Source organism: Neovison vison, chromosome 12 (genome assembly GCF_020171115.1).
Source record: "Neovison vison isolate M4711 chromosome 12, ASM_NN_V1, whole genome shotgun sequence".
Lineage (NCBI taxonomy): Eukaryota > Metazoa > Chordata > Mammalia > Carnivora > Mustelidae > Neogale > Neogale vison.
In genome coordinates this window covers 26,740,854-26,753,649 of record NC_058102.1, presented here as the reverse complement: position 1 = coordinate 26,753,649, position 12,796 = coordinate 26,740,854, and the positions used below count along the sequence as shown (strand labels likewise).

General features: G+C 38.8%; 1 protein-coding gene and 1 pseudogene across 2 annotated transcripts in view; one reads left to right on the top strand and one right to left on the bottom strand.

Moving 5' to 3' along the window:
- Positions 1–12,796, top strand: part of CRADD (CASP2 and RIPK1 domain containing adaptor with death domain) — a 178,667-nt gene that overhangs the window by 72,164 nt on the left and 93,707 nt on the right. The gene's annotated exons all lie outside the window — the stretch shown is intronic.
- On the bottom strand, positions 8,033–8,144 carry LOC122892733 (annotated as a pseudogene).

The following is a 12,796-nucleotide window of genomic DNA, read 5'->3' as shown; positions in this document are numbered from 1 at the left end:
CCGGTAATCTTTGGGGTCATAGTTTGAGAACCACTAATAAACATTTTGAAAGTGATTAAAATGGACATTCCTTGAAAAGGTAGTTTACTGCTCACAGCTTTAAGTGAATTAAGTGAGTATAAGTAAAACACTTAGAACAGTGTTTAACTCAAAGTAAGCATACCCTTGGCTACTGTTACTGTTTTGTCTGCCCCACCCGGTTCTCTAGTCTCTTTTCCTCCTCTCTTTGTGCCTGGGATATGAATGCAGCATCCATGGCTTCCTATGGGACCTCAAGGGAGAGGCGAAGAACAGCAGCCTCACTGCCTCTGAAAGCGATGGGATGTTCACCAGTGTCTCTTCCTGACTTGTGCCCTTGTTAAATGAGAGGAATAAGCCTTATTTCTTTCGGATGCTCTGTTATTTCTACAGCCCAGAAGGAGAGAGAAAAGATGACCCACTCAGGGTGTTTTAAGGAGTTTGGTATGGTTAGCAGGCAGAGTGAGAGGGACCAGCGAGGTTGAGAGGTGACTCCAGAGCCATAGCATACCTTAGATTTTGAAGGGTTTTGTAAACCATATTATGGACTTAGGACTTTTTTTCCCCCTGGCGAGTTATTTTAATCAGGGGATCAGACATGATCAGAGTTTTGGCTTAGGAAAAATCACTGGCCACGTTGTGAACAATGAATTGGAAATGCCAAGACTAGAAGCAGGGAGACCTCTCTGAAGGTTATCACAGTAACCCCAGGGAATGGTGATCATGGCCAGTGGGGATGGAAGGAAGTGACAGAATTCTAGAAGTGTTTGGGGATAGAAAAGAGGGAGATGAAGGACTTGAGTAAGGGGAATTTCTGGTTTGTATGGCGGGTTGGATGGTGGTGTTCTTTTATGACAGATGGCATACAGAAGTGGTACTTCTTAGTCTTTCCTTTATCAATGGATTTAATAAGGTCATCGCAGAGTTTCAAATATCACATTTCTTCATGCTTCTTTTGTATTCTCCTCTTTCCCCCACGTCCTCTTTTTTCTTTCTTTTTTAGTTTTTCATGGAGGGAGGTTTTGGGTCTTTGTTGCTCAAGAAATTCACCTTCATGCTAGGAAAGCATCTGTGATATCCTTAGAACAATTTTCTCCCTAATTGTAGAATTATTTATGACATTTGGTAAATACTATTTCTTTGACTGCAGGGAATGGAATGGAGATCATTAGTATTTAAAAACTCCTTTTGTCTCTCTTAATTTTTTGACGTTACTTTATGAGCAAGGAAATTATGGAATTTATGTGAAAGTGGTAAACAGGATAAATACCTCATATAAACCAAAGGCATCCATCCAATTTGGAATTGTTTGGGAAAGAAATCCCCATGGACAAATGAAAGTAGGGGATCATTAAAGTTTTCTGATTCAGAAATTCAGAAATTGAGATATGGCTGAATGGACATTTAAAATTTTGGGCGCCTGGGTGGCTCAGTGGGTTAAGCCGCTGCCTTCGGCTCAGGTCATGATCCCAAGATCCTGGGGTCGAGTCCCGCATCGGGCTCTCTGCTCAGCAGGGAGCCTGCTTCCTCCTCTCTCTCTCTGCCTGCCTCTCTGCCTGCTTGTGATCTCTCTCTGTCAAATAAATCAATAAAAAAATTAAAAAAAATAAAATAAAAAAATAAAATTTTGAGCATGGTTGTAAGTTAGAAATGTAAGATGTAAGCTAGGTCCAATCTAGAGAAAGAAAAAGGCTTAGTGTTTTTGAAATTATTAATGATTAGAATGTGAGCTTGATATGCTTGAAGATAACATCATTTTAGTGCTAACTGCCGGCTGCTCAAGAAATAAAGGGCTTTTTGAACAGTTACTCAGAGAGAGGTCACGAGGGACTTGCTGGTTTTCGTGTGTGTGTGTGTGTGTGTGTGTGTGTGTGTGTGTATGTGTGTGTGTGTTTTAAAGATTTTATTTATTTCAGAGACAGAGATCACAAGTAGGCAGAGAGGAAAGCAGAGAGCGGGGGTGGGTGGGGGAGCAGGCTACCCGCCAAGCAGAGACCCCCGATGAGGGGCTCGAGCCAAGGACCTTGAGATCATGACCTGAGCCGGGACAGAGGCTTAACCCACTGAGCCACCCAGGTGCCCCTTCTTATGTGTTCTTAACAAAGGTTTAAATTATTGATGATGATGATGATGATGGTGATGTCTTATATTTGTATAGCACTTTCCAGTTTATACTGCCCTTTAAAAAGCATGATCCATTTCGCCTTCAGTGAAGTAGGCAGGGCAAATCTCTTCACTTTAGAGGAGAGGAAACTAAGATCCAAGGTATACCTCAGGCCATTTGATTCCTAGTGTGCTACTTTATCCAGTAAACACCCAATATTCCCTGTGCCTTGCAGTGGTATGCACAGTGCAGCTGTGCGGTGAAGGGGAGCCTCTTTAGGGAGGGTGAAGGAATGAATGGCCTTTTGGGTGTGCTCCCCCCCACCCCACCATTGCCTTAGAAATTTGCAATATAAAAAGCACAGCTCCAATAATACCCAGGAATGGAAACAAAACAGATGTTAGACTAAGCATGATTGGCTATTTCTTATTTTGTTCCTCAATAAAATTTATTGTTTTTTGTTCTCTTATCTTTCTCCAGCATTTTTTAGGAGAACATTAAGCAGTGCGGTAGATTTAAGGGGAAAAAAGTAGGTGCAAGTTACTTAACGTGGAGAATGTTTTATTTATTAACTTCTTTTCTGCGAATTAAGAGAAGACTGCTATGTATGATTTTAGCAGAATAGCTTGGTCCAAACTGAGGAACTCTAACCGGTAATCTTTGGGGTCATAGTTTGAGAACCACTAATAAACATTTTGAAAGTGATTAAAATGGACATTCCTTGAAAAGGTAGTTTACTGCCTTCTGAGGAACATTTGTATAGCTTTCAAAATTATTCATATTTGAAAGAATAGCATTATAAAGAAAGGTAATTTTTGAGAGATAGCTAGTGACTATCTAATGGAAAACTCTAAACGCCTGCCTGTTGCCCTTGACATCCTCATATTCTGACAGCTTCAACTAGCCAAGTTACTAAATCTCTGGTTATTTTTGAGACTTACCCTAAGCCTTCCTTAGTGAATCTGAAGATTCTGGGGCCAAGCTGAGTGCATCAACGGTTCCTTATGCTATGTCTTCTCCCTCCCCTCCCACCCCATTATAGTGTCTTCTGCTATACCTAATTTAGCCAAAAATGTGCAGTCTTTTAATGGGGATGTAATAAGGGAGTACTCAGTGTAATTCAAGGTCCTGCTTTTTCTGATGGAAACAAAAACTAAAAGACTCCCACTTGTCACCTATCACAATATACTTTTTCTGGGATTTTCCCACTGGACTGTCTCATCTGATTTGAAAGGTCAGCTGCCTCTGGCCTCTCTGAGACTATCTTCTGATTTTATTCTTTTTTCTGTCCTGCAGTCCCCTTATTGAATTGGCAAGGCTTCTAATGCTTCTTCCTCTTTCTCTTCTACCTTTGGTCTTGGTTAAAACTAACTCTAAAATGTAGCTGGTGCTAATGAAAGTGGACACGTGTCATTCTTTCTTAGGTAGTCCCCGTTCTCAGAAGATGGATATTTGAAGTGTAAATGGCATGAACTCTCCTTTGCTGGGTAGTGGAAAGTCAAACCTAGAATGTAAGCTCCGCAAGGGCAGTGAACTTGTTTTATTCATCTCTCTCTTCCCTGGGCCCAGGACAGTGCCTGGAACATTGTAGAGGAAGATTGGCTGGTTAAAGGAATGAAACTTTCCTGTGGGGCTCCCTGGAGGCAGCTGGCTCAATTTTACAGATCTGTGCATCAAGTCTCGTGGTTGCAAGTGACAGAAACAGAATGCACTTGGTCCATTTCTATGATTTCTTCCTCTTACTTTTACACAAGCAGAGACAAGGCCCTTGTTCTTTCTGTAGTTCTAGGCAGAAAGCCCATTGCCTGTGCTCTCCAAAATATTAAATCTCACAGACACTGGTTTCTTTGGGTTTATCTATATGTCCAAGCTCTAGCCATATTTAAAAGGTCTCAACAAATTTATTTGTGATTTCTTCCCATCCCTTCCCTTTTCCAGATCAGGTGAAATGTTAAACTCTTGGGTTCTGTTTTTCACTTCCTTAAAGCCTTAACTGAACCCCCTTCTTAGATAAGAAGCCTTCTCTAATTAACCTCATCTCCCTTAGATCCCTCATACCTACCTCACTTGGTGTTTCCTTAGCCAATAGGTTGTGCTGTTTTGCCTTGCATCTATCTTATTACATTATGTATATGTTTTTTCTGTCCGCCACTTTTTAATTAAAAAAAAACTCATCTATTTTATTCCACAACACATAAATTATAGTCTCAATTTAACAGTACGGACACTACCACTGACAGAATGGTGACTGAGAGCAACTTGAGATTTTATTTTTTTCAGTTTTGTTTTTTCTTTCCTTTTTTTTTGTAAAGACACTCAAGTTCTACCCGCTTAGCAAATCAAATTTCAGTTATACAAATATAGTATTATCAACTAGAGTCATCATGTTACACATTAGATCTCCAGATCTCACTCATCTTATAATTGAAAGTTGCTACCCTTTTACCACTCTCTCCCCTTTCCTCTCATTCTGCAGTCCCTGGCAACCAACATTCTACTTTTTTATTTGAGTTTTACTTTTTTTTTTTTCTTATATTCCACATATAAGTGATATCATCCAGTATTTGTCTTTCTCTGACTTATTTAGCGTAGTGCCCTTCAGGTTCATCTGCGTTCTTTCGCGTGGCAGGATTTTCTTTTTATAAGGCTGAATAATATTCCATTTATACACACACACACACGTGTGTGTGTGTGTGTGTGTGTGTGTTTATAAGTGTGTGTGTATTATATATTTGCATCTATCAACAGACACTTAGGTTGTTTCCATACGTTTACTGCTGTGAATAATACTGTAGTGAACATGGGAGCCAGATCTCTTTTCAAGATAGTGATTTCAGTTTCTTTAGATATATACCCAGAAGTAGAATTACTGGATCATATGTAATTTGTCTTGCACCTCCATACTGTTTTCCATGTACCAGTTTGCATTTCCCCTGGCAATGCAGGTGTTCTCTTTTCTCTACTTCCTCACCAGCATTTGTTATCTCTTGTCTTTTTGACACATCCTAACAGGTGTGAGGTGGTATCTCACTGTGGTTTTGATTTGCATTTTACTGATGATTAGTGATGTTGAGCACCTTACAATGTACCTGTTGGCCATTTGTATGTCTTCTTTGGAAAAGCATCTATTCCAGTGCTTTGTGTATTTTTAAAATTGGGTTATTTAGTTTGTTTTGCTATTGAGTTGAGTTCCTTATGTATTTTTGTGTGAGGGGGGTTCCTTTTTTTATTTAAATTCAACCAATTAACATATAGTGTAGTATTAGATTCAGAAGTAGAGTTCAGTGATTCATCAGTTGCATAGAACACCCAGTGCTCGTTCCATCACAGGCCCCCCCAGTGCCCATCCCCCAGGGACCCCATCCTCCACCCATCTCCCCTCCAGCAGCCCACAGTTTGTTTCCTATGCTTAAGTGTCTCTTTATGGTTTGTCTCCCTCTCTGGTTTCATCCTGTTTTATTTTTCCCAGGTTTGTTTCTTTTACTAACCAGAATCATGCTGTATGTATTGTTCTTTGATGGGCTTGTTGGAGATGTTCTCAGCCTAGCATACTCCTTTTCTCCATGATATATTCCACAGAATTAGTGTCACTGTTTGGGTTGCTTCATTCTGCTGTTCTAATTACGTCCACTTTTGTGCACAGACTTGAGCACAGGGGCTGAAATTTGAGGGGAAGAGTGTCAGTTTGAGTCCTCGTCAATCTGTGGTGAAGGCGTGTTGACTTGGCACTGAGCAGGTGGCAGGCCGTGCTCGTTCACTTGGGCAGGGGAGCGGCTGCATTTTAGATACTAACCCCTTATTGGATATATGATTTGCAAGTATTTTTTCCCACTTGGTATGTTGCCTTTTCATTTTGTTGATGGTTTCTTTGTTGTGCCTTTTAGTTTGATGTAGTTCACATGTGTATTTTTGCTTTTTATTGCCTTCGATTTTGGTGTCAAATCCAAAAACTCACTGCCAAGACTAATGTCAAGGAGCTTATCCATGTTTTCTTCTGGGAGTTGCAGAGCTTATGTTCAAGATTTTAATCCATTTTGAATTGATTTTTGTGTATGGTGAAGATAGTAGTCCAGCTTCATTCTTTTGCTTGTTTAGTTTTTCCAGCATCATTTACTGAAGAGACTACCCTTTCGGCATTTTATATTATTAGCTCCTTTGTCAGAAATACATTGACCATGTATGCATGGATTTATTTCTGAGTTTTCTATTCTATTCCATTGATCTATGTGTCTGTGTTTGTGTCAATACCATGCTGTTTTGATTATTATATCTTTTTAATGTAGGTTGAAATCAGAACATGTGATGCTTTCACTTTTGTTCCTTTTCAAGTTTGCTTTGGCTATTTGGGGTCTTCTGTGATTACATATAGTTTTAGGAATTTTTTTTATTTCTGTGAAAAATGCTATTGGAATTTTAATAAGGATTGCACTGAATATGTAGATCACGTTTGGTGTATAAACATGTCAACAGTGTTAATTCTTCCAATCTTTGAACACATAGTATCTTTCTATTTGTGTATTCTTAGTTTCTTTCATCAAAATCTTAGAGTTTTCAGTGTACAGGTATTTCACTACCTTGGTCAAATTTGTTCCTATGTATTTTTTGATGCTGTGGGTAAATGGGATTGTTTTCTTATTTTGTCTTTCTGATAATTTGTTGTTAGCATATAGACATGCAACTGATTTTCTATATTCATTTTTTATCGTGCAACTTTACTGAATTTGTTTATTCTAACAATTTTTTTTGGTGGGGGGATTCTTTCATGTTTCTATATATACTATCATGTCACCTATAAACAGAGACATTTTAACTTTTTTTTCTATTTTGGTTGATTTTTATTTCTTTTTCTAATTGATATAACTAGGACTTACAGTCCTATGTTGAATAAATGTGGTAAGAAATTTCACTGTTGCTTGTTTCCCATCATTGAAGAAGAGCTTTTATCTCTTTATCTTGAAGTATGTTATTGGCTATGGGCTTGTCATATATGGCCTTTATTATGAAAAGTACCTAGTTTGTTGAGAGTTTTTATCATGAAAAGATACTGAGTTTTGTCAGATGCATTTTCTGTTATCTATTCAGATGAAAACATAATTTTTATCCTTCATTTTATTAATGTGATGTATTCACATTTATTTGATTTGCAAGTGTTGAACCATCCTTGCATCCCAGGAATAAATCCCACTTGACCATGTTGTATGATCCTTTTAATGTGCTGTTGAATTCAGTTTGTTAATGTTTAGTTGAGGTGTTTTGTTTTGTTTAGTTTGTTTTAACATCTATATTAATCAAGGATATTGTCCTGTTATTGTCTTTTCTTGTGGTGTTCTTATCTGTCTTTGGTATCAGGGTGATACTTGCCTCGTAAAATGAATTTGGAAGTATTCCCTCCTTTTCTGTTTTTTTGGAAGAGTTTGAGAAGGGCTGGAATTAATTTTTCTTTTAATGTTTGGTAGACTTCACTAGTGAAACCATCTGCTCCTGGATTTTTCTTTGTTGGAGGTTTTTGATTACTGATTCAGTTTCCTTACTAATAATTGGTCTGTTTGGGTTTTCTCTTTTTTCATGATTCAGTCTTGGTTGTATGTTTCTAGGAATTTATTCATTTCTTTTAGGTAATCTAATTTGTTGGCATTGTAACTGTTCATAGTAGTTTCTTATGATCCTTAATGTTTTTATGTTATCAGTTGTAATGTCTCCTCTTTCAGTTCTGGTTTTATTTATTTGAGTCATTCTCTCTTTTTTCTTAATCTAGTTAAAAGTTTGTCGATTTTCTTTATCTTGTCAAACCATCAGCTCTTAGTTTCAATGATTTTTTTCTATTGTTTTTTTAGTCTCTATTTCATTTATTTCTGCTCTGATTTTTTATTGTTTTTTTATTTCTCCTTTGACCCATTGGTGGTTCAGGAGCATGTTGTTTAGTCTCCACATATTTGTGAATTGTCTAGTTTTCTTCTTCAATTAGCAATAATCGCGCCTCGGATAAACCTCATTGGCTACGATACTGCCACTGCGCAAAGCTTCTAGTTTTCTTCTTATAATGATCTATAATTTTAGTCCATTGTGATCAGAGTAAATGATTGATATGATTTCAGTCTTTTTAAATTTATTAAGACTTGTTTTGTAGCCCAATATATGATCCATTCTGGGGACTACTCCATGTGTGCTAGAGAAGAATGAGTGTTCTGCTCTTTTGGATGGAATGTTCTCTGTATGTTAGGTCCATCTGGTCTAACATGTAATTTTAAGGTCAGTGTTTCCATTGATTTTTTTTTTTTGTCTGGATGATTTATCCTTCATTGAAAGTGGGGGTATTGAAGACCCTTGCTGTTACTGTATTGCTGCCTCTTTCTCTCTTCAGATGTGTTAATATTCACTTTATAGATTTAGGTACTCCAGTGTTGAATGAATAAATATTTATAATTGCTACATTTTTCTTGATGAATTGATCCTTTTAGTCTTATATGATGTACAGTTTATCTCTTGTTACAATTTTCTTTAAAGATTTTATTTTCAAGTAATCTCTACACCTAACATGGGGCTCGAACTCACAACCCTGAGATCAAGAGTTGCATGCTCTACCTACTGAGTAAGCCAGGTGTCCCTCTTGTTAAAAGGTGTCCCTTTTAACTTAAAGTCTATTTTGTCTGATATAATTATAGCTAACCCCTGTTTTCTTTTGGTTTCCATTCACATGGAATATCTCTATCCTTTCACATATGGTCTCTGTGTGTCTTTAAAGCTAAAGTAAATCTTTTATAGGCAGCATATGGTTGAATCTTGTTTTTAATCCATTTAGCGTCTTTTGTTTGGACAATTTAGTCCACTTACTTTTAAAGGAGTTTAGATAGGTATGGACCTACTATAGCCATTTTGTTCATTGTTTTCTGGCTGTTTTGTAGTTTCTTTTCTTAGTAGCAGTAGTTTCTTTTGCCTAGATTCTTTTTATTTTTTTTGTGTATCTGTTATAGACTTTTGCTTTGTGGTTACCATGAGATTCACATAAAATATGTTTATAACAGTCTATTTTAAGTTGATAACAATTTAACTTTAAATCCATACAGAAGCTCTACATTTTTACATTCCCTTTTCCCCCACATTATATATTTTTGGTATCCTATTTTATATCCTTTTGTATTGTGTATCCATTAACAACTTATTGTACTTATAGTTAGTTTAATACTTTTGGTCTTTTAACCTTTATACTAGAGTTGTGATTTACCCACTACCATTACACCATTAGAGTATTCTGAACTTAACTATATGTTTACCTTTACCAGGGAGTTTTATACTTTTATATTTTCCTGTTACTAATTAGTACAGTTTCGTTTCAGCTTAAAGAACTCCCTTTAGCATTTCTTAGTAAGGCCATTCTAGTGGTGACAAACTCCTTCAGCTTTTGTTTAAAAAACTTGAGCTCTCCTTAAGTTTTGAAGGACAGCTTTGCTGGATAGAGTATTCTTAGTTGGTAGTTTTTCTCTTTCAGCTTTGAGTATATCATTTCACACCTTTCTGGCCTGCAAGTTTCTTTTGAAAAATCTGCTAATAGTTTTATAGGGGTTCTCTTGAATGTAATGAGTTGCTTTTTTCTTGCTGTTTTTGCATATCTTTCTTTGTCTTTAATTTTTGACAGTTTAAATATAATATTTCTGGGTCTTTTAGATTAATTTTATTTGGTACTTTTTGGGCTTTTGCCTTTGCATGTCTGTTTCTTTCCCCCTGTTAAGGAAGTTTTTAGCTGTTACTTCTTTGAATAAGTTTTCTGCCCTTTCTTTCTCTTTTTTCCTGGGACTCCTATAATGCACATATTGGCCGGCTTAATGGTGCCCCATAAGCCCCTTAATCTGTCTTCATTTTTTTTCCCCCTTTTTCATCTGATTGGATGAAGTCCCCTGCCCTGTCCAGTTTGTTGATCATTTCTTCTGCTTGATTTAGTCTGCTGTTGAACTTCACTATGGAATTTTTCAGTTCAATTATTATATTCTTCAGCTCTATGAATTCCGTTTGGTACTTTTTGATATTTTCTATCTCTGTTGAAGTTCTCACTTTGTTCGTTCATTATTCTCCTGACCCCAGTGAGTATTTTTATGACTCTCTATCAGATAAATCACTTATTTCCATTTCATTAAGATTCTTTCCTGGAGATTTATCTTGTTCTTTTTTTGGGAATGTATTGCCCTGTTTCTTCATAATCCTTGACTCTTTGTGTTGGTTTTTATGCATCAGGTAAAACAGCTGTCTCTCCCCTTCTTGACAGACTGGTTTCATGTAGAAGATGAACCTTGTTAACCAGCCTGGCCAAACTCCTGGCTGTCTCTCAAACTTGTGATTGTCCAAGCTGCCATCTTTGTTCTTGGTGGTTCCCAGTCATCGAGTGTGTGCAAATGTTAGGGGTTAGTTGGACAATGAGGTAGTCAGTACCAGGATCACCAACAAGAAATCGGGAAGCTAGGAGAGCGGAGACAAGACCTCACTAGCATCCTGTTTTACAGCTTAGACAAGACCTCTGCAGAAGTGACTTTTGCAAAACATCCCGAAACAAAACAGTTAACTATAAAACATTGGTCATTATCACAAATTGAGGCAGTTGGTCTCCAGATGTCAGCCCAAAAGACCATCAACATATGAACAATAACCCAAGCCTTGACTGGCATACCTTTAACAGTGAGGTCACAGAGGGCCTGCATTAAGCATGCTCAAGATCTTCCGCCAAAGAGCTTATAAATATCCCTATATTTGAATGCCAAAATGGCAACCCTCTTGGGTCCCCTCCCTCTCTGGGAGCTTTCTGTTTTTGCTTAATAAACTTAGCCTCACTGCCCACCTCTCTTTGTCTTGTCTACCTCTTTATTCTTTGGAGCAGCATGACTAAGAACTGTGGGCACCAAGGGAATAAAAATTCTGTTACCCTAAAGACCTATCAGTCTTAAAAGAGTTGGGAGAGGTTTGCAGTCAGCACCTGGTTGCAGGCTTATGTCAGGCAGCAGTTGGGAAAGTATATGTGCTCTACAAATGTGCACTTTAAACCCCTTCCTGCTCCCTCTGCACCGAGCCTGGGCATATAGCTCTGTGCAGGGGGGTAGTCCTGCTCCTGTTTAAAACCGCTTCTCTATCTGCATAGTTCTGTAGGACTCACGAACCCAAGCCACCTCTACTATCAAAACTGCATCATCTGTGAGCTCATGCCTCGAGCCAGCCGTAACAGTTGGGGAACTAGATGTGTAGAGAAGCTCCTTCTAAGCAAATACTAGTGACTTGGTTTTATTATTGGGGTGGGCCAGAGGCAGGGGGAGGAAGGCCCACTGGCACTTTTGGGCTCCAGGGAAGTTTGCAGTTAGCCCCACAAGCACGCTAATTCGAAATGGATCCTCAGGGAGGATTAAATGTAGTTAAACCCACTTCCAGTGAAACTAGGCGATGGCATTTTTGCCTGTTCTTTTTGTGTTGAGCCCAGGGGGTATAGCCACAGTGAGTGCCCCTGGGTGCCTGAGAAGAACTGCTTCCCTGTTTGCTATAGTCCTGCAGGACTCAGGAATGTAAGCCCTTTTGGCTCTCAGAGCTAGGCAGTCTGGGGGCCTGTCTCAGGTGGCAGTCCCAAAAGCTGGGGTGCCAGACATATGTTTAAGTTCCTTCCGGAGAGATGCCAGTGAGCTGGTTTTATCACTGGAGTAGGCCATAGTGTGAAGAAAGGGGAAGTAATCACAAGCTCCCCCAGGCTCTATAGCGGATTGCTGCCAGCCCCTAGATGCAGGCCAAATTAAAGTCAGGCCCTCAGGCAGCGGCTTGTAAAGTGTGCATATACATCCCTTCTAGGTAAAGACTAAGGGGTGGATGTTTTTGCCCCATTTTTCTGCACTGAACCCTTGGGGGATAGCTTTGGTGAATGCTTCTGGGCCTATTAAGAACTACTTCTTTGTTTGTTGTTTTCTTATGGGTCTTATGGGTACAAGCCCCATTGGCTTTCAGAACAAGGTGTTTGGGATCCTGTCCCTTGGGTGAAGATTTTAAAAGTTGGGGCACTGCCCGTGTGGTCCAAACCCTTCATCCCTCAGGGAGAAGCTGGGAGTCAGAGTTCCTTCTTGATTTTATGGCACAATGTTGGGGTAGCATTATGGCAAGATGTGTCTTAGCCTTTTCTACCTGTTTTAATGTGAAGATTTTCTCATTTGCCTGATCTATAGGTGTCATTCACCTAGTTTCTGGATTTTTCTCTGAGGGAATTGCTCTGTATAGCTGTATATTTGGCGTGTCTGTGGGAGGAGGGAAGTTCAGGAGCCTTCTATGTTGCCATCTTGGTCCCTCCCTCCTTTTTGTTGCGGTAACATTTATTGAGGTTTATTGTGTGTGAGGTACTGTGCTTTGGCTTTAGATCCTACCTTATCATGATAATTCCCGTAGCAGCTGTTTGCAGTAGGTGATATGATCCCCATTTTACAGTAAAGAAAACCGAGTTTTAGAGGGGAGGCATGCCCAAGGATATACAGCTAGCCGATGACAGAGCTGAAGTTTCAGTGGATATGTTGACTTAACGGCTGTAATCATCACATTTCACACTCGAGGAGGGGAGGGTGCAAGGCATCTATTTTGCCCAACTCCTACCAGTTTTCTTAGAGTGGTCCCGTAACAAGCTTCGTATGATTTGAAAAAGATGTATGAATACAAGTCCTGTGAAGA